This window comes from Scyliorhinus torazame, chromosome 14 (genome assembly GCF_047496885.1).
Source record: "Scyliorhinus torazame isolate Kashiwa2021f chromosome 14, sScyTor2.1, whole genome shotgun sequence".
NCBI lineage: Eukaryota > Metazoa > Chordata > Chondrichthyes > Carcharhiniformes > Scyliorhinidae > Scyliorhinus > Scyliorhinus torazame.
In genome coordinates this window covers 42,258,476-42,279,384 of record NC_092720.1, presented here as the reverse complement: position 1 = coordinate 42,279,384, position 20,909 = coordinate 42,258,476, and positions in this window count along the sequence as shown.

Below are 20,909 nucleotides of genomic sequence, written 5' to 3'. Positions count from 1 at the left end.
GACCTGAGGACACCCTTACAGGTGAGTTGGGGCTTTGAGGTCAGTTAAGGTCGCATCGGGAGGGGCGGTGTAGAGATCAGGCCGACATTTTAAAATGGCGTCCTGATCTCCCCCCTGCACTGAGAAGCTCCGCTCGTCAGAACTCCTCAGTCAGGAGGAGATCAGGACGCCACGGGACTAAGTACGGCCTCGGTGGGGGGTGGGGTTCCACGCTGAGGGCCAGATTGCAAAGGGTCCCATTTGATAGCATGGTCTTTCTCAGCGCTGAGAACGCCTGGAAACACCCGGCTAAATGCGCTCAACACGGGACTGTTCCAATTCGGTTAAATCATACCCTTAATTTCAGAGTTAATCTATAGAAACATCCAAAAGCAATGCACAAAAGTACTTGATTCCTATTTAATGTCTCCACCTTCTGGACATTAGTGGAACTGTAACGTCTGACTTGCTTCAAGCTTTTCTCTTTCTTTCTGCACAGCTGGATGAAAGAGAACAAAGAAAATTACAGCACAGGAACAGGCCTTTCGGCCCTCCCAGCCTGCGCCGATCCAGATCCTTTATCTAAACCTGTCTTCTATTTTCCAAGGATCTACTTCCCCGCCCGTTCATATATCTGTCTGGATGCATATTAAATGATGCTATCGTGCCCGCCTCTACCACCTCCGCTGGCAAAGCGTTCCAGGCACCCACCACCCTCTGCGTAAAAAACTTTCCACGCACATCTCCCTTAAACTTTCCCCCTCTCACCTTGAAATCGTGATCCCTTGTAATTGACACCCCCACTCTTGGAAAAAGCTTGTTGCTATCCACCCTGTCCATACCTCTCATAATTTTGTAGACCTCAATCAGGTCCCCCCTCAATCTCAGTCTTTCCAACGAAAACAATCCTAACCTACTCAACCTTTCTTCATAGCTAGCACCCTCCATACCAGGCAACATCCTGGTGAACCTCCTCTGCACCCTCTCTAAAGCATCCACATCCTTCTGGTAATGTGGCGACCAGAACTACACGCAGTATTCCAAATGTGGCCTAACCAAAGTCCTAGACAACTAACTAACATGACCTGCCGACTGTAGTCAATACCCCGTCCGATGAAAGCAAGCATGCTGTATGCCTTCTTGACCACTCTATCGACCTGCGTTGCCACCTTCAGGGTAAAATGGACCTGAACTCCCAGATCTCTCTGTACATCAATTTTCCCCAGGACTCTTCCATTGACCGTATAGTCCGCTCTTGAATTAGATCTTCCAAAATGCATCACCTCGCATTTGCCTGTTTTGAACTCCATCTGCCATTTCTCTGCCCAACTCTCCAATCTATTTATATTTTGCTGTATTCTCTGACAGTCCCCCTCGCTATCTGCAACTCCACCAATCTTAGTATCATCTGCAAACTTGCTAATCAGACCACCTATACCTTTGTCCAGATCATTTATGTATATCACAAACAACAGTGGCCCGAGCACGGATCCCTGTGGAACACCACTAGTCACCTTTCTCCATTTTGAGAGACTCCCTTCCACCACTACTCTCTGTCTACTGTTGCCCAGCCAGTTCTTTATCCGTCTAGCTAGTACACCCTGAACCCCATACAACTTCACTTTTTCCATCAACCTGCCATGGGAAACTTTATCAAACGCCTTACTGAAGTCCATGTATATGACATCTACAGCCCTTCCCTCATCAATTAACTTTGTCACTTCATCAAAGAATTCTATTAGGTTTGTAAGACATGACCTTCCCTGCACAAAACCATGCTGCCTATCACTGATAAATCTATTTTCTTCCAAATGTGAATAGATCCTATCCCTCAGTATCTTCTCCAACAGTTTGCCTACCACTGACATCCAGCTCACAGGTCTATAATTCCCTGGATTATACCTGCTATCCTTCTTAAACAAAGGGACAACATTAGCAATTCTCCAGTCCTCTGGGACATCACCTGTGCTCAAGGATGCTGCAAAGATATCTGTTAAGACCCCAGCTATTTCGTCCCTCGCTTCCCTCAGTAACCTGGGATGGATCCCATCCGGACCTGGGGACGTGTCCACCTTAATGCCTTTTAGAATACCCAAAACTTCCCCCTTCCTTATGCCGACTTGACCTAGAGTATTTAAACATCCATCCCTAGCCTCAACATCCGTCATGTCCCTCTCCTTGGTGAATACTGATGCAAAGTACTCATTAAGAATTTCACCCATTTCCTCCGACTCCACGCATAAATTCCCTCTTTTGTCTTTGAGTGGGCCAATCCTTTCTCTAGTTACCCTCTTGCTCCTTGTATACGAGTTACCCTCTTGCTCCTTATATACGAATATGGATAGATTCAACTTAGAAGAAATAGAGAATTCTCAGTGATTAGATCATTTATCACAACGAGAGGTTGAATGATGAATGATCTAATGTCATTCGGCATGAGACAAAAAACTGAACTGCATTTTATGTTGATAGAAACATACACTCCACCCATCAATGTTTTTTGAACTAACATCAGTTTTGAACTAACATCAGTGATTTGGACAGTGTTTCATTCTTCTCAGGTGCTGTTGGACCTGCAGTGTGTTTCCAGAATTTTCTGGGGCTTTTTTCAGATTTCCAAAACCTTCTTCAGGTTCAAGCCATTGTGACGAATGTCTTCCAAATTTGTTCCAAATTTGTTAAATTACTACTGGGCAGCGAACATAGCCATCGTTAGGAAGTGGTTGGCGGGGGAGGGAACAGATGGAGCCAGCCTCTTATAAGGACTCTAATTTGGGGACACTGTTGATGGTGCCTTTACTGTTCTCGCTGGCTCGGTACTCCACTAGCCCGGTAGTGGTGGCGAACTTGAGGGTGTGGGGACAGTGGAGGCAGCACCTGAGGCTGAAGGGGGCCTCGGTTTGGGCACCGATCTGTGGAAATCATAGGTTTGCTCCAGAGGGGCTGGATGGGCGGGGGGGGGGGGGTTTCAGGGGTGGCAATGGGCGGGGATTGAGCAGTTTGGGGACCTATTCATTGGGAGCAGCTTCTCGAGCTTGGCGGGGTTGGTGGAGGAAAGTGAGTTGCCCGCCGGGAATGGGTTCCAGTGTTAGCAGGTGAGAGATTTTGTCTGGAAGCAGATACCATTCTTTCCTCACCTGCTGCCCCAGGGGCAGCAGGACAAGGTGGTGTCAAAAACAGGGGCAGAGGTGGGTGGAGTGTCAGAAATTTATAAGGAGTTGATGGATTGCGGGGTAGCCCCGATAGGGATAGTAAAGCGGAAGTGGGAGGAAGAGTAGGGAAGGGAGGTGGAGGCTGGGGTGATGGAGGAGGCTTTGAGGAGGGTGATCGTATTCTCGTCATGTGCTAGGCTTAGCCTTATTCAGTTTAAGATGATCCATAGGACATGTATGACTGTGGCCAGGATGAGCAGGTTTTTTGAAGGGGTGGAAGGTAAGTGTGTGCGGTGGAATAATGTCCATGTATTTTGGGCCTGTCTGAAGCTTGGGGGATTCTGGCATGGGTTTGCCAAAGTCGTGTCAGACGTCTTGAAGTTGAATGTGGTCCCGAATCCTGAATTGGTGATCTTTGGAGTGTCAGGGCGGCACGTTAGCACAGTGGTTAGCACTGGTGCTTCACAGCTCCAGGGTTCCAGGTTCAATTCCCGGCTTGGGTCACTGTCTGTGCGGAGTCCGCACGTTCTCCCTGTGTCTGCGTGGGTTTCCTCCAGGTGCTCTGGTTTCCTCCCATAGTCCAAAGATGTGCAGGTTAGGTGGATACTAAATTGCCCTTAGTATCCAAAAAGTTTAGGTGGGCATACTGGGTTACGGGGCTAGGGTGGAGGTGTGGGCTTAAGTAGGGTGCTCTTTCCTAGGGCCGGAGCAGACTCAATGGGCCGAATGGCCTCATTCCCGTCCATCCTCCCCAAACAGGCGCTGGGATGTGGCGACTAGGGGCTTTTCACAGTAACTTCATTTGAAGCCTACTTGTGACAATAAGCGATTTTCATTTCATTTCATTTTCGTTCTGCACTGTAAATTCTATGATTGAGAAGACCCAGGAGTCCAGGGGGTAAGAGAGGCCGATGTCTTGGCCTTTGCCTCCCTGGTAGCCCGGAGGCAAATCTTATCAGAACGGAGGGACTCGGGGCCACCAAAACCTGGGATGTGGGTGAGTGACCTGGCAAAGTTTCTTAGGCTGGAGAAGATAAAGTTCGCCTTGAGAGGGTCTGTGGAGGGGTTTGCCCGGAGATGGCAGCCTTTCATCGACTTCTTTGAGACCAATTAAGATGTCAGTAGTGTGGGGGGGGGGGGGGGGGGTAAAATATGGAGGGAGGGGAGCGGGAGGCGGGATAGTGGAGTGTTAGGTATTTATTTAGTTGGATTATTTGCAGCCCTGTTGGCTTGTTTTGTTTTATGGTCGTGTTTGATGAATAAATATATAAATGCCTCAATAAAATATTTTTCAAAAAAAAAAAACTCAATTTTTACACTCCACCTCTCTTCCTCCCTCCCCCCCCACCCCACCTCGCCTTGTCTGACAGTTACTCCTCCTGAGCTGTGTGGCTTACATAATGGCAAGGCCAGCTTCTCTTGGAGCGAAGGAGCTGGATTACCCTCTATGTATGCTATCGGTGGGGGACTCTCAATTGGATGTTCCTGTGTACGATGTGCACAAGCAGCAATCTAGGTCTTGGGTGCCGGGAACATGCTAAGAGGATGAGTGGATCCTTGGTGAGAAATGCAGATCAGAAATGCCTGTTGTAGGGTGGCTGTTTGTGCGGCTGCATTGAAAACTGATTTGGAGGCAGAAATGCTTTTTGGGGGCTCAACACACTTGGCTCACACCCTCTTTTAACCTCACACAGCTGAACATGCATTCATCAGTAAGAAGGACCCCCACAAACCCCACTAGTGCTATTTATAGGTGTCATCAACTATGTGCCGGTTTAGCTCAGCTGTCTGGACAGCTGCTTTGTGATGCAGAGTGGCGCCAGCAGCATGGGTTCTGTTGCCAATCGGCACCGGAGTCACCAATAATGTTGCCAAATGAGCTAGATATGGCAGTTATTAATGATATTGCTTTTCAGAGTCGTCAGGTATCAAATAATACCATCACAAGGCTTTAACGGATATCGAGCAAAGACCAAACAACCAGTTAGTTAGTTCAAGTTCAAAGATACTTTATTTACACACAAGGATTACTTCGACATGCAACATAAAACACTACAAATTAAACTACACCTAACAACTACAATAACTTATACTTAACTTCAGGGCAACTGGCTCTATGCAGATGAACAAGGCCTTTGTCCGGATCTTGAGTGGCTGGGTAGAAGAAGTAGCTTCGTTTCTTATGGGCTCATCCATCTGGTAGCGATCGTTGGTCTTGAACTTATCTTCTGGTTGTAATGATACACTTGGTTTTAGGCGTAGGCGGGGGCCAAGAGAGACCGATCACGTGGCTGTGTCTCTTTTTATCCCTCTGGGATTTTGCGCTCTTTGGGGCGGTCCTTAGCTTTGGACCCAATAATTCGACAGGCTTCGATCACTGCCTTCGATTTTGGTCAATAAAGGGGCGGGTGCCTTGATGGCTGGGCATGTCCTGAGCGGTCATTGATCTTGGCTGTTTGGGCTTTCTTAACAAAGGGAGTGTCATGATATTCATATAAACATATCATGGTGCAATCACACACAAACACTGATGGACAGATCAATGGACCAATCAACACACACGCAACATCACAGCCAATCACCAGTGAGAGCACACGCAGTATAAAACAGGGAACACCACAGTTCCTGCTCATTCCAGCAGGAGATAGCTCAGAGAACAGAGCTCACAGCGTGCCACTCAGACATACACCATGTGCTGAGTGCCTCTCTAAGATAGTGTTAGGGCTGGGTCCACAGGTTAACGGGTAAAGTACGGACCACAGCCATAAGTTAACAGATGTTGTTATCAAGAGTAATAAAACAGAGTTGTACCATCTACAACCGTGTTGGTTCGTTTGTATAGCGGAACACCCAACATGACAGGGAGTGGCGCCGGTTAGTCTGCATCTGTATCGGTTACCTGAGTACAGTCCTTTTGTTCTGGGAAAATGGGCCATTAGAATGCCAACGAGCGGGGGTTTCGATCGCGTCTAGCTATCTGGGTTGCAAATACACACACAAGCTCAGAGTGTCTCTGAGTCCTGGGTTGACCATAATTCCCATGGTCCTTTGCAGGTGGCCATCTGAGATGGCTACAGTTCAATTCACGTACCGGCTGTGAGGTTATTCGTGAAGGCCCTGCCTTCTCAACCTTGCCCCTCGCCTGCGGTGTGGTAACCAGTCAGCGCTCCCCCTGAAAGGGGGAAGCAGCCTATGGTCATCTGGGACAATGACGACTATTCTCCTTTGTAGTTGATTTCTTCTGGAAGTTACCTTGATTCTGCAAGCATTTTCCGATGTTTATCGTCATTTATAGTCAGTTAAAGTTGCAAAAAATCTACAGGCAGTGGAGTGGCTAATCCTCAAGGAATTCTGATGACCTTCTGCACAAACCATTTGCTCCAATATGTGGACGTGCAAGGCATTTCCTTTGGGATCCGCATGACTTGGTGAGTGAATAACGGTCACAAAGATCAAGACAAGGCGTTGGAAGAAGGAGCTTTCATTTCTGGATCGCCCCTGCCCCACCCCTCACCCCACCAACATCACGCCCCTCCCCACCTACCCCTTCCCCACAAAGCTAAGGCAGAAGCCACAAAAATATCCAAATTGATCACTGCTTTTTCATTTATAAAAGCACGCCTGTATGAATATTTCTGAATTGCTGAAATCCAAGCTTACCTCTTGTCAGAATGACAGTGAAGATGGTCAATATTGCGATGAGCGTCTTCAGGCGAGAAAACATGGAACTTGTTGATGAGCAATGAGATGGAAAAATCAGCCGTGATATCACTGCAGCGCAGTCCAATGTAGGACAGAATGAGCCTGTCCAATGCAGGAATAAATACTCCAATCAATACGGTTCATATGCTGGCATTCAGTATATTTCACAGAGTCTCACTCAGTTTCAAAAAATAAAAGTTAATTTCTTTACTTCCTCTCACAAAATCAAAGACGTTATTGCCGTAAATTCACGTGAGTGGAATATCTAGTGAGTCCAAGTCCAATATCAGTGGCTTTGTCTGGCAGGAATCCGGTCCCAGAGTCTTTCCGAAGGCCAGTCTTGAGGGCGATGGTGGTTAGAACTACCAGCGTGTGATCAGCTACAGACATTATATCAGAGCAGCAATGGTACATTTTGAAACGCAGAAGCTAAACAGGAGAATATGGAAGACACACAGATTTTTAAAAGATTTTCTTGCTTCATCCCTTGTTGGCATGGGCAATTTAAGTAGCTTTTTTCCTGCACTTTTTCTTCACAACATTTTTTTCTTTTTTCTTTTAGAAATTTAGAGTACCCAATTATTTTTTTCCAATTAAGGGGCAATTTAGCGTGGCCAATCCACCTACCCTGCACATCTTTGGGTTGTGGGGGCGAAACCCATGCAAACATGGGGAGAATGTGCAAACTCCACACAGACAGTGACCCAGAGCCGGGGTCAAACCTGGGACCTCGGCGCCGTGAGGCAGCAGGGCTAACCCACTGCACCACCGTGCTGACCCTTTTCTCTTCACAAAATAATCAGTTACATCATCTTAGGTAAAATCTTGTAAAGACGCACTTTCAATTGAAAATATTGCTGAACTTGTCAACTGTTCCTGATTAATCGTACCTCGCAAATAAATGTTAACACTTTTCGATACAGAAAAAGAACATTCACTGGAAACATTCGTGACAGGCATTGTCAAAAATATTTTTAGAATGGTTTCCACATTTGGAAAGGTTGCCTCAAATCAGCTGGTGATCCCGAAGCACTGCGCTCATCATTATCAATGAGCTGAATGAATTGTTTCACTTCATCTTCAAAAATATTTGTTTCTATGTCTTCCTGGTAGAATTCACTTAATTTCACATTGTGGTGGCTTTTAGCATTCTCATCCAAACCTCTGTCAAAAAGCATGCAAAATAAATCAACAGTTTTCTTTAGAGACTCACTTCTACTCTGCAATTGTACTATTATTGTGTCACAAATGCTATTGACAGTCTCAATACTGATCTTATCTTTACTTTTAAATTGAGTTCATTGGCTTCTTGCATAATAACTTCCCGTGCCTTTTAATTTTCTCATACATTAGATACATTAGAAGGACCGAGATTGTTTGTAATGTTAGTGCCTCTGCTTTCACTGAACTATATTCATTTCAAACTTCCATGACAAAACGTTTAACTAAGACCAACAATTATGCAGCATTCAATAAATTTGTATCAATATTTTGCAGCAATTTGCTGACAGCATTACTTCTAAATTGTTTCACAAAAGCGTAAAAACAGCAATACTGTACTTTTCAAACTTCTAGCATAGAGTTTCTTCTTGTGGCTTTGGGGCACTGTGCACCTATTGCTGGCCTGGGGGTTCTGCTTTACTGCTGCAACCACAGCAGCTTCCCTCATCGTGACCAGCCGCCACACCTCCATATTGCCTTGTGGTCTCAGGTGTGCCTGCTGCCAACAACCGTCACTTTTCCCGCTCTTTGAGTCTCATCCAATCAGAGTCTGCTTTCATTCTGATTCGCAGCTGATAGGCTCATTTGTTGGAGCCAATTAGCAGCAAATACAGAGGAATCAGCCTCCGATTGGCTCCCCTGATAACTGTCGACTTTGGCCATGTTACTAGGTCTGGCATGGGGCCCCCTTGTTGGTCGGGGCACTGTCTCCTACCTCAACCTCAGGATGGAACAATGTGTACGATATTTGCACGTCAGTAAGTATGTCCTGATTGAAACTTACCATTTGCTGCAACTTCCTTTCTTTTAGAAAATATTTTATTGAGGCATTTATAGTTTTAACAATTTTAAACATCAAATTCCAACAAGAACAAAAACAGAACAATATACCCAACACCCCCTCCCCCCAAGAACAGACCCAGGCCAACATGGCTTACACAAACAGTGCCACCTTCCCCAGCCCCCGCCCCCCCCCCCCCACCATTGGTTCTCCTGCACTTGCTCGTCTCTCTCCCATGCCTCCCCTCCCCCCCCCCCCTTCCCCATGCTGTCAGCTGAATTTTTCTCGAAGAAGTCGATGAACGGCTGCCACCTCCGAGCAAACCCTGTAATGAACCCCTCAAGGCAAATTTAATTTTCTCGAGTCTGAGAAACCCCACCATGTTGCTAACCCATAGCCCCGACTTCAGGGGCTCCGAGCCCCTCCATCCTAGTAGGATTCGTCTCCTGGTCACCAGGGAGGCAACGGCCAGGACATCCGGCTCTCTCACTCCCTGGGCTTCCGGATCTTCCGATGCACCAAAGATTACCACCTCTGTACTCGGCGTCACCCTCACTTTTAAGACCTCTGGCATGACGTCAACAAACCCCTGCCAGAAACCCCTGAGCCTTGGACATGCCCAAAACATTTGGTCATGGTTGGCAGGACCCCCCGCACAGCGCCCACACCTATGCTCAACCCCCTCAAAGAACCTGCTCATCCGGGCCAGAATCATGTGTGCCCTGTGGGCCACCTTAAATTGTATCAGGCTGAGCCCGGCGCACGACGAGGATGCATTAACTTTCCTCAGGGCCTCCTCCCATAATCTCACCTCCAACTCCCCACCCAGCTCTTCTTCTCACCGTCTCCTCACCTCCCGTATTGGGGCTCCCTCCCACTCCATCAGTTCTTTATAGATCTCTGAGACCTTCCCCTCTCCTACTCCTGTTCTCAACACCACCTTACCTGCAGTCCCCAGTGCGGCTGGTGAGGGAAGGTTGAAACCTGCTTCTGCACAAAATCCCTAACTTTTAGATACTGGAACCCATTCCCACCTGGCAACTCAAACTCCTCCTCCAGCTCCTCCAAGCTCTGGAAACCCTCATCGACAAACAGATCCCCGCCCGCTGCCACCCTCAAAAGTCCCCTATCCAGCACCCCCCCCCCCAGGGCAAACCGGTGGTTATCACATATTGGTGCCCGCATCGACACCCCCTTTAACCCCGGATGCTGCCTCCACTGTCCTCACACCCTCAGGGCTGCCACTACTACCGTGTTTGTGAAGTACTGAGTTGGCGAGAACGGCAGTGGTGCCGTTAACAGTGACCCCAAACTTGTGTCCTTATATGAGGCTGTCTCCACCCGCTCCCATACCGACCCCTCCCCCACTACCCACTTCCTGACCATCGCAATATTCGCCGCCCAGTAGTAATGAATGAATTTCGGATGAGCCACCCACCCCACCCCCCTGCTCCAGCAACACCTTCACCCACGGGATTTTACCTACCCAAACAAATCCCGACATCACTGCATTCACTTTTTTGAAGAACGCCTTGGGGATAAAAATTGGAAGGCTCTGAAAAACAAGCAAAAACCTCAGGAGGACTGTCATATTAACTGTCTGAACCCGCCCCGTTCAGACAAGAACTTCTTGTAAAATTCCACCGGGTGCCTGTCCGGTCCAGGGGCCTTGCCCGATTGCATCACCTCCAGCACCTTTACTACTTCTACAAGCTCAATTGGGCCCTTCACCAGCTCCTCATTAACCTTCGGGAACTCCAACCCTCCCAGAAACCGCCTCATCCCCTCTCCCCCGGCTGGGGGTTCCGACTCATACAATTTTCCATAAATCATCCTAAACACTCCATTCACCCCCGCCGGGTCCAAGACCGTATTCCCACCTGTGTCCTTCATTTTCCCAATCTGCCTCACCACCTCTTGCTCCCTCAACTGGTGCGCTAACATCCTGCTCGCTTTCTCCCCATACTCGTATGCCGCCCCTCTCACCCTTCTCACCACCCTTCTTACCGCCTTGCCTGTGGATAACAGCCCGAATTCCATTTGCAATCTCTGCCGTTCCTTTAGCCCCTCCTGGGCCTCTGCATATCTCTGTCCACCTGCAGGATTTCTTCCACGAGCCTTTCAATCTCTACCCGCTCTGCCTTCTCGCTATGCGCCTGAATCGAGATTAAACTCCCCCCTGACCTTCAGTGGAGAGGTCTGGGAGGCCTTCAGTGCCTCCCAGACCCTACCTGCCGACACCTCCCCCGTATCATTAATCTCAACAGACCGCCGGATGGCCTTCCTCATCCACCCACACACCTCTTCCTCCGCTAACAGTCCCACATCCAGCCTCCATTGCGGGTGCTGCCCCCCCCCCCTGTTATCTCGTAAATCCAGACAGTACGGAGCATGGTCCGACACCACTATTGCCAAATACTCGACATCCACCATTCCTGCCAACAACGTCATATCCACCATGAAGGAATCTATTCGGGAGTACACCTTGTGCACATGGGAGTAAAACAAATGTTCTTTCGCCCTCAGCCTCCTAAATCTCCACGGATCCACCCCTCCCGTGTGCTCCATGAACCCCCGAAGCTCCTTAGCTGTAGCCCACACCATCCCCGACCTTGACCGGTCCAGTCTCGGAGGCAGGACCGTATTAAAGTCCCCGCCCATAAGCAGCAGATCAGAATCCAGGTCAGGAATCCTCCCCAGCACCCACCTCATAAATTCCACATTGTCCCTGTTTGGAGCATAGATGTTTACCAACACCACCGGCATCCCCTCCAGTTTCCCATTTACCATAACAAACCTTCCCCCAGAGTCAGCCACCATATTTCCCACCTCATAGTTGCTGCAACTTCAACCACAACCTCGGCACAGAATGAGGACTGCATTACTAGTGGCTGTGGAGGTGACCGTGCCAATTGAATGTTATCAGTCTGGCTCCTTCCAGGCTGGAGCTGAGATATTGCTCACATCCGACAGTTTTCTGTCCACTTTTGTGTGGTGGAGATCAATGGTGCTCTCCATTTAGTGAAAGCAAACTACATTTCACCCTCTGTCTAGTAAGAAGAAGGTGGATACAGTGCACAGCTTCTTCCTGGTACAGGGTGCCATTAACCGCAGACACATCACATGGTGTGTGCTGCATGTTAAACTCTGCCGCATACCAAAGGTGTAAGGGATTCCTCTCCTTTAACATCCAGCTAGTGTGTGGTCACATACAGTCAATCAGAATGCCCGCTATCCTTGGCAGCAATCATGATGCCTTCATTCTGCAGAGGTCCTCTGCTTTAGTTGTATTTGAGCCACCATGACTAATCAGAGAGTGAATCCTGGGTGACAAGGACCATTTACTGACCACAGACTGATGACTCTGGTGCGGAACCCATGCACACGTGTGATATTGATACACTGAACACCATGCTGCCACACAGGATAAAGTTGAACATTGGTATGCTGCAAAACATTTCTGCTGCACTGGAGGAGCCTGAGCTGTATTTGGTAACACTGATGTCCAGAATCATGACGATCTCTTGCCTGCTGTTCAGCAGGGGCTTCCCCCTGAACATTCCAGAACCATTCACCCAATTCCTCATGAACAAACCCAACCCATTCCCCCAGGTCAACAAACTCAATTACCACCCACTTAATAACTGAAACCCCCTCACCCTCCTTCTACTCATCAAACAAAATGCCCTCCCCCTCAACTCCAGCAACAAACTAAGCCACCCCACTGCTCAACAACTGAACCCACCCACACCCCCTCCCCCTCCCCTACTCTCCATGAGGATCTCATCTGATGTGACACCAGTAACCACAACCCCAACTCTCCATTCGCCAACAACCCCAGCCCTTAATTTTCCTTCTGTTATGGCCCATCCTCATGCTCACAGTGCAAAAATAAAAGTCAACACAAAATAAACATTCCTAATCAAATTTATGAATGAAATCTTTCCATGTTGCATACAAAAGTCAACCCACTGCCCTTGTGCATTCCTTTAATAAACGTACCAGCCTCCCCGAACAGGCACCAGAATGTGGCGACGAGGGGCTTTTCACAGTAACTTCATTTGAAGCCTCCTTGTGACAATAAGCGATTTTCATTTCATTTCATTTAAAATTCTGACAGGGTTGGACAGACTGCATGCAGAGATGTTGTTTCCTCTGGCTGGTGGGGGAGGGGTTTGGGGTGGGGGGGGGGGGGGAGGTGGAGCTAGAAAAAGAGGTCACAGTCTCAGCCGGGCGTGAATTGCTGACAACTCTTTATGGTGTCTCATCATGTGCAGGTCCTGCCCATATGCTACCCTTTAAAGTAAGGCAGTGTCAGCATCTAAGCTGGTGACTGTGAGGGTGAAATTGAGTGACTTTCTCACCACTTGCTACCTCTTGAGTTTCTGAATGGAGAGAGACATAAGGGTAACATTGCAGCACTGGGGGGACGCGGTAGGTGAAGTGAATTACATGCCTATCCCATCTGCAACTTGCAAATCTAAAGAGAGTGGGATGTAATAGAGGGGGAAAGTGAGATGGAGAGTTAGTTGTGAAACTACTGAAATCAGGCATCTGCCTGACCATACTCTCAGAAATGGGCATCCTAATTCTGGCCAACACTGTCTTCTCCTTCAGGGTTAGGATTTACCGACTGTCTGTCCCCCTTCAGTGAGCTCCTGCTATCTTCAGTTGTGTGGCACCTTATTCTGTAAGAGAGACTCTAGTGTTTGAGTGAGTGCAATTTGTTTGGCTGATGTAGCTGCCATAGTTGAATGGCCAGCTGTGTTTGCAAGCTGTGAATTGTAAGTATGAGACGTGCAACTGTGCCAAGTATGTGAGTGCGAAGTGGGGCATATGAATGTTAGGTATGAGTCCTGATAGGTAGAGATTGTTGGGAGATAACTGCGGATGTGTGCAATGCCGTTGGTGGAATATAGCATTGAAAACATAGTCACTGATCTTGACCACCCATGTGTGGTTATTGAACTTCTTGCAGCACTGCATTCACATCCTCAGGGCTAGATTTATGGTATTGACCACCATAGCTACCTGTTCCCTTTGCCCGGAGGGCTCCCACTGGATTCAGGATATTTCTGATTCATTCCACTTCTTCCAACAAGGCCTCTAAGTCAGCACTGAAAAATCTTGGAACCCACTTTCAGCTATTAGCCTGACCTTCCAAGCTCAGAATGCATCATAGAACTGTTATGGTGCAGAAGGAGGCTATTTGGCCCATTGTTTCTGTGCTAGCTCTCCAAATCAGCATCAATGCCATGCCACTGCCTTTCCCCCGTTCCCCTGCACATTGTTTCTATTCAAGTAATCATCTAATGCCCTCTTAATGCCTCAATTGAACCTGCCTCCACCACATTTCCAGGTTTAGAACGGCTCATTATGTGAAAATGTTTTTTTCTGGTGCTGACTTTATTCCTTCACGAGGGAAATTGATAGGTCATGAATAGTGCATTACTTTAGTGAGAAAATAATGGCGGTAACGTGGCCCCTTTAAGGGGCGAGCCTTCCCCGGCCACATGACCTGCCTAGAGCCTATGGGGACAGAGCACGCAACCTCAGCCTATTAGGTGTCTAGGCGCAGACCTGGCTGTTGGGATATTGTCAGGGCAAGTTTGGGAGTCACGGGCACTAGCCCTGTGTTGGAGTTTTACTGTTCTGGATATAAAGTTTTTTGTTAAATAAATCACCATTGTGATTTAACATTTCCTCGTCGCTTTGCCTCATACTACAACAGTAAGTGTCTTTGTAGATAGCACTCGGGCCATTTGATCTCCTGGACTGCTTTTTTTCACCTCTTTGTCCAAGCTTCTTCCTCTGTGTGTTCACTTCTCCCGGGAATCTAGGAGATTGCGGAACTAAGTCTCGTTGGCTGTGGGAGGAGGGTCGGCAGTGGGGGCAGTGATGCTGGAGAGGATAGAGCAAGTGTTCAGCCACGATGCTCGAGCCAACATAAATGTAAGGCAGCCTTGATGGTCTGCGCTATATGTCTGCATGCTGTTGGATGCAAATGTCTGTTAAGTGACTTTTGGCGGAACATCTCACTTTTCTAATCAGAAAATATGTTGAAAATGATCAACATCTGTGGAGGAAGAAACAGAGATAAAGTTTCAGGTCAAAGAGCTTCCTAATGAAAGACTATCAACCTAATACATGAACTGTTTCCCGCTGAGCATTTCCAGCATTTACTGTTTCTGTTTCAGATTTTTGGCACCTGCGGTATTTAGCTTTGCCTCACTCTTTCTTTCTCCTTTGCTGTCCCAATGCACACAAAATCCTGCAGCAAGCCAAAGACTCTCACACAAAACAGTTGGAAGTTCTTCTGTCGCTCAGTTCCTAATGATCAGACACATGAAATATATTTAACTGACAAACAGAGACTTCCACAGTTGTCAAGAGGACCAAGGGAGATTAAATATGAAGGCTAACTGTGTAACTACTACTAAAGAGCAAGGTCAGGTCACAACTCCAAAGATTTCTTTGCGGGTTTTCCTACTTGTAATTCATGTGTTGACACGAGATGGGGAGAACTCACGGTTACGGCTGCTTGCATCTTTTAAAGAAGCCTGTCAGCAGATATGTGGACTATGCATTCCATCAGTCTGTCAAACCAGGCAAAAAGCCCCAAATCTGCCACCTTACACTCTTGTGTGCATTGACTTTCTCCTGCGCTCTCTATATATAAATCATGTGTGGCATGTGTGAGTGGACACACTTGACAATGACACAAAGGACCTTGCTGAAATTTTTGTTTGAAACAAACAAAGCCAGATAGATGGAGAAAGGAGGATTTAAAACAATATAAGAGAAGATCAAAGCTTTGGATTATGTCAGCTCGAGGAAAACAAACCCAGTAAGCAGACAGTACAATGGGTTTAATAATATGTACTCTGCAGTAATGCAGGCACGTTGAATTCTCCAAGCCTTTCTTAACGTGACCAGAAAACTAAATGGAGCTAGCACTTTTACACTCTCCTCTGTTCCAATGGAATAGTCTCCAGCTTTCATGTGACCAATGCACTCAACTGGATTCAGATTTTGGGGTGTTGAATACTTTCTTTACCAAAACAGTGAAGGAGGTTTCACAACGGTTTCCATGTTTGTTGGGAGAGAAGAATGTTTTACACATTAATATTCTAAAACTAGCGCAGGCTTCCAATCATTGTACTGCACAAAGGTTGCACTTGAAGCTTGTCTAGTCGGATTTAAAAGTTTAATGTGGATTGCGGCCAAATGATGTGATTGAGTATGTATTGTGGGCCTATCTAGATCCACAACTTTAAAGCTTGGATGTTTCTTCCCACAGTAGTTAATACTCTTAAACAATCTTGACACAGTTTATAGAATGTAATGTATAGTTTAAAATCCATCCAATACTTTACTCTATTTTCATCATGTCCTAACTATGGCAGCCAATGAGTTCTGGAAACTCATTTCCACTTGCTACACTACGATTTCTATTTCAGTTCTGATTCTCGCATGCTGATCATAGAATTTACAGTGCAGAAGGAGGCCATTCGGCCCGTCGAGTCTGCACCGGCCCTTGGAAAGAGCATGTGTCCTCCATGAGCATTGTGGGAATGCTAGAAATGGCTATTGTCTGGTAGCAAGCTCAAATGGAAACCACTGCTAAAGAGATACACACATTAATGGGAGTTTTGACTTGCCTGGTAAAGCTACGTGGCTTTTTAAGTGGCGCACAAAGACAAAAAGCTGAAAAGTCAAACATCAAGCTTTAAACCTGTTAAATGTGGTGATCCCCAATCCACAAGAATCTGCTCCATAACAAAGGTGGAGTGGAGCTTCTGATGTATCAGGGACTTGTATCCTGACAATGCCTTCATTTTCTGGGATCAGGCAGTTAGTGCACTGTGGATGTGCTCCCATGCCAGGATTGGCATGGCTGCGGAAGGGGTTTCCAGAAAAAGAGACACTGCAAAGTCACTTTTCTACAAGCTTGCAATGAACTACACTCATGAAAGTGGCTGTACAAATGCCGTGGGCACCACGGCTGCCTTGCTCAAAGTACAGCGGGGGCAAGGTCAGAAGTTTTGCCAAGATCCACTTGATCATCCCCCATAATTTTAGAAGAAGAGTCACAGAAATTCCAGAGAAATAGTACTCGGATCATTTTTCTGAGGTTTCCACATCCCTTCCACTGAAGTTAAAGAAGACTCACTCTGGAAACTCAGCCCTCATTTGCCTGTGTCAGGTCAGGATAATAAATGTCGGCCTTGCCAGCAACATCCTCATTCCATGATCAGTTTTTAAAAATGATGCTAGCCTGCCTCCATTCCAAATTTCAAGTCCAATGAGGTGGGTGTCAGATTGGATCACCCCATGTTTCCACAGCAAACCCCTGTATTCTCAACCTTGAGTAACTGGGTGCTGCTCAATTTCTGCAACTTTGCCCCACATGTCCTCACCTACCCAGTGAAACCCTTGTGCAACACGATCAAGAGGAAATTCAAGGCCAAATACACTTTTCACAGTAACTTCATTGCTAATGTAAGCCTACTTGTGACACTAATAAAGATTATTATTATTATAAATAATAATAATAATATTATTATTATTTAGAGTATATTTTATGAAGAAACTCCAAAGTTTTCACTACTGGGCATTCCGACCACATGGCAACACAGATTCCAAAAGGAAGTGAGTAATAATAATCAATTCTAGGAGCTCTCCTCATTGTAAGGGTTGTGTTTGAGAACTGAATAATAGTACAAGCAATCTTAACATTCAAAATTGAATTGGAAAATATCAGTTTTGTGCATGTAAATAGCACATTAAGAATTCATGTTCCCTAAATATGGAGTTTATGGGCACTGTTTGTTCGGTTAGCAATGGGGGTGGTGGTGGGTGGGTGGTGGTTCTGGTATGTGTGCCTAAAGGAGCTGGTTGTGTAGAATCTTTTTGTCTTTCCAACCGAGTCCGTGTCCTGTGTCTTTCTTGGAAATGTAGGAACCCAACAAAGTGGCAATGAATAGGATTGAAAATAGATGTATAATAAATTGAATAAAATGCAGACCACGGAAGGTTTGCAAAATCATCAATGTTTGCCATTATTTTTGGCAAATTACAATGTTAATGAAAAGTGTGAATGTTATATTGAACAGTTTGATTTGTATCTCTTCATGACTAGATTGAAGGTGGCTAGGGCAGAGGATATTGCAAACAGTGCGCAGATAGTGGTTATTCTGCTGAATTAAGTAGGAGCACACCACAACGGAATAGTGAAAGACTTGGGCCCACATTTTTGTCACGATGGAAAGGCTCTCTCCTGTGGCAACAATAGTGGAAATGTCCCAAAATCAGAAGTGTCGTCGCTGAATGTGGCACATTTTCACAGGGTGAGATGGTAGTGGGCTGTGTTTCACACATGCACAGTTTACCGAGGCAGCTAGCCATTCAAATCACCAGCTGTCTCGACTGATGTGGGATTTTGATCGGCCAGGAGTGTGAATCCCGATGTGTACGGTGTTAAAAGTAGAAATACATGTAGGTAAAAAGTGCATAAATGTATTACTGTAAAGTTCATTGGAACTGTCAACAGGCTTGTCAAAATCAATTGTCAGAAGCAGCTGTTAAAATTACCTTTCAAATGGACCTGCCAAAGGGAACTGTCAAATTGTAAGGTATTTTAAAGTCTAGCCCTTTAAATCTTTTTTTACAAAGTCAGGAATGTTAAAAAAACTGATTGCTTGCCATTTCAATCCGTCTGAAGTAAGTCTAAGGGTTTTCATTGCTGGATTAGTGCTGTCTGACTGACTTCACTCCCATCCATTATTACAGAAAGGAACCTGCCATTTCACAGTTTGATTGACAGCTACAAGAGATTTTAGATCTTCAATAAATTCCAATGCTTGTTGTTATAAGGGATAGTGCACTTGAATGAAATTCTTCTTACTTAGGTGTAGGAATGCAAATGTATTAATTTCTTTCATGAATTAGAGTGTTTTTATCAATGTAGTGAAGGCCAGAACTTTCCAGCTATTCATGTCGGCGAGATCTTCCGGTCCTGCCGATGGCGCACCCCCACAATAGGTTTCCCTGCGGCAAGGAGTGCCTTCAATGGAAAACTCCATTGACAACAGCGGAACCAAAAGATGCTGCTGCCAGCCAATGGAAGACCACCTGCGCCACCGCGAAACACGGTGTGGATTGTGTGGAAAATCCCGCCCATAGTCTGCAATCAACACCCAGAGCTTTATTTTATAGAACTTTATTTTATCTCATCTCTGCATGGGTCCTGAGGTCTGCCCATGTTGGACACCAGAAGAGTTGGCATGTTGGATCACTGTGTCACATGAGGGAGTAGAATGAACACAGGAAGGTCAAAAAAGTCATTTTGTGGCCATATATCCCCAGCTGTGCCAACAGATCTTGACATTCCAATTTAGAATTCATCCACCAAAGAAGCAACAATGGTTAAGCACAACCCTTTCAAAATGCAGAGGCCAGAAAATTCAAACAGGACAAATCAGCGAGAATAGCATATAAGCACAAGTAAAACTGAATTGCTGGGTTTTGTCAACTGCATTTGCAAAATTTGATGACTATAATTGGTCAACATGCAGGAGTTCGGACATACTTGAATTAATAAAGAAGTACAGAATTACCTAACTTAATGGCTACCCTACAGCTATTGATATCTCACCTCCCTTAGACTTCTGGGCCCTGAACGCTCACAATAATACAAAAACAGATTATATCCTGATTCTTCTCAACCATTTTGTAATGCTAGTAATGGCCCATGGTAAATGGTGAAGAAAATTACTGACTCTGAGTGCAGTAAATAAATGGTAAGATGGCAGTTTATAAATTAGGCTATAAACAGTTAGTTACTTCAAGGGGTGCGGTCTGCTCTCTGGCCTTTGGTTCAGCGTGGGTGGTTGCAGGGTATGTGCTCTAACTCTGCGGTATATTTGTTCTGCTCAATGAGGTCTCAATAGACACTGCAGTTAAACAATAAATACACAAGTTCGAGACAATTAACTGGTCAACAGTCAAAGGGACAGATTTAAGAACAAGCAGAATGATGGATATCTCTCCATTCTCCCACATTATCTGAAAACATGTTTCAGGATTTTACTTGTAGAAAAGAAAACTGTGTTGGCAATTTTCCAGAGTGGCTATCGTTAATCTTCAGTGATTGTGGTTGCTTTTAACTGAGATTATCTTGAATTTTTTCCAGGCCTACAAGACAATTCAAGACTGTGAAATCTGAAATTAGAATCTTCACCTCAGGAACATAGGTCTTAGGAGCGGGGGTAGGCCATGCAGCCCATTGAGCCTGCTCCACCATTCAATAAGATTACGGCTGATCTGATTGTGGCTTCCACTCCACTTTCCTGTTACCCCCCCAAAGCTCGTGACTACCTTGCCTATCAAAAATCTGTCTAACAGGGTGGCACGGTGGCGCAGTGGTCAACACTGCTGCCTCACGGTGCCGAGGACCTGGGTTCGATCCAAGCCCCGGGTCACTGTCTCTGTGGAGTTTGCACATTCTCCCCGTGTCTGCATGGGTCTCACCACCGCAACCCAAAGATGTGCAGGATAGGTGGATTGGCCATGCTAAATTGCCCCTTTAATTAAAAAGAAAATCTGTCTGATTCAGCTTTGAATATTGTGACATTATGTAGAATGTCTAGAATATAAAGGGTTAATGTAATATCATAATTGACCACTAGATGGAGCTAGATGCAGACCTATATAAAGCACTGACTCTCAGGCTTCTGTGAGAGGGCTGGAGAGAATGCAGAGGCGAGGTCTAAAGAGTGCAGAGTACAGTTATAGATAGAATGCCGAGACTAGAGTTAGTAGAGTGTAGATTGTAGATTACTAGATTATTGCTTGCTATGGAGTAAGTGGTCGAACTTTAATAAGTAATGTAATAAATGTTAGCTTTGTTATTGAACTTAGCTTCTGTGGTCTTTATGAACACTACGACATCCATCCTGATAATAAAAATCACAAAGAACACCACAAATATACTCAATGTCCCAACCTCCACTGCTTTCTGGGAAAGATAATCCACCTCCATTTTAAAATAGAGACCTCTTATTTATAAACTG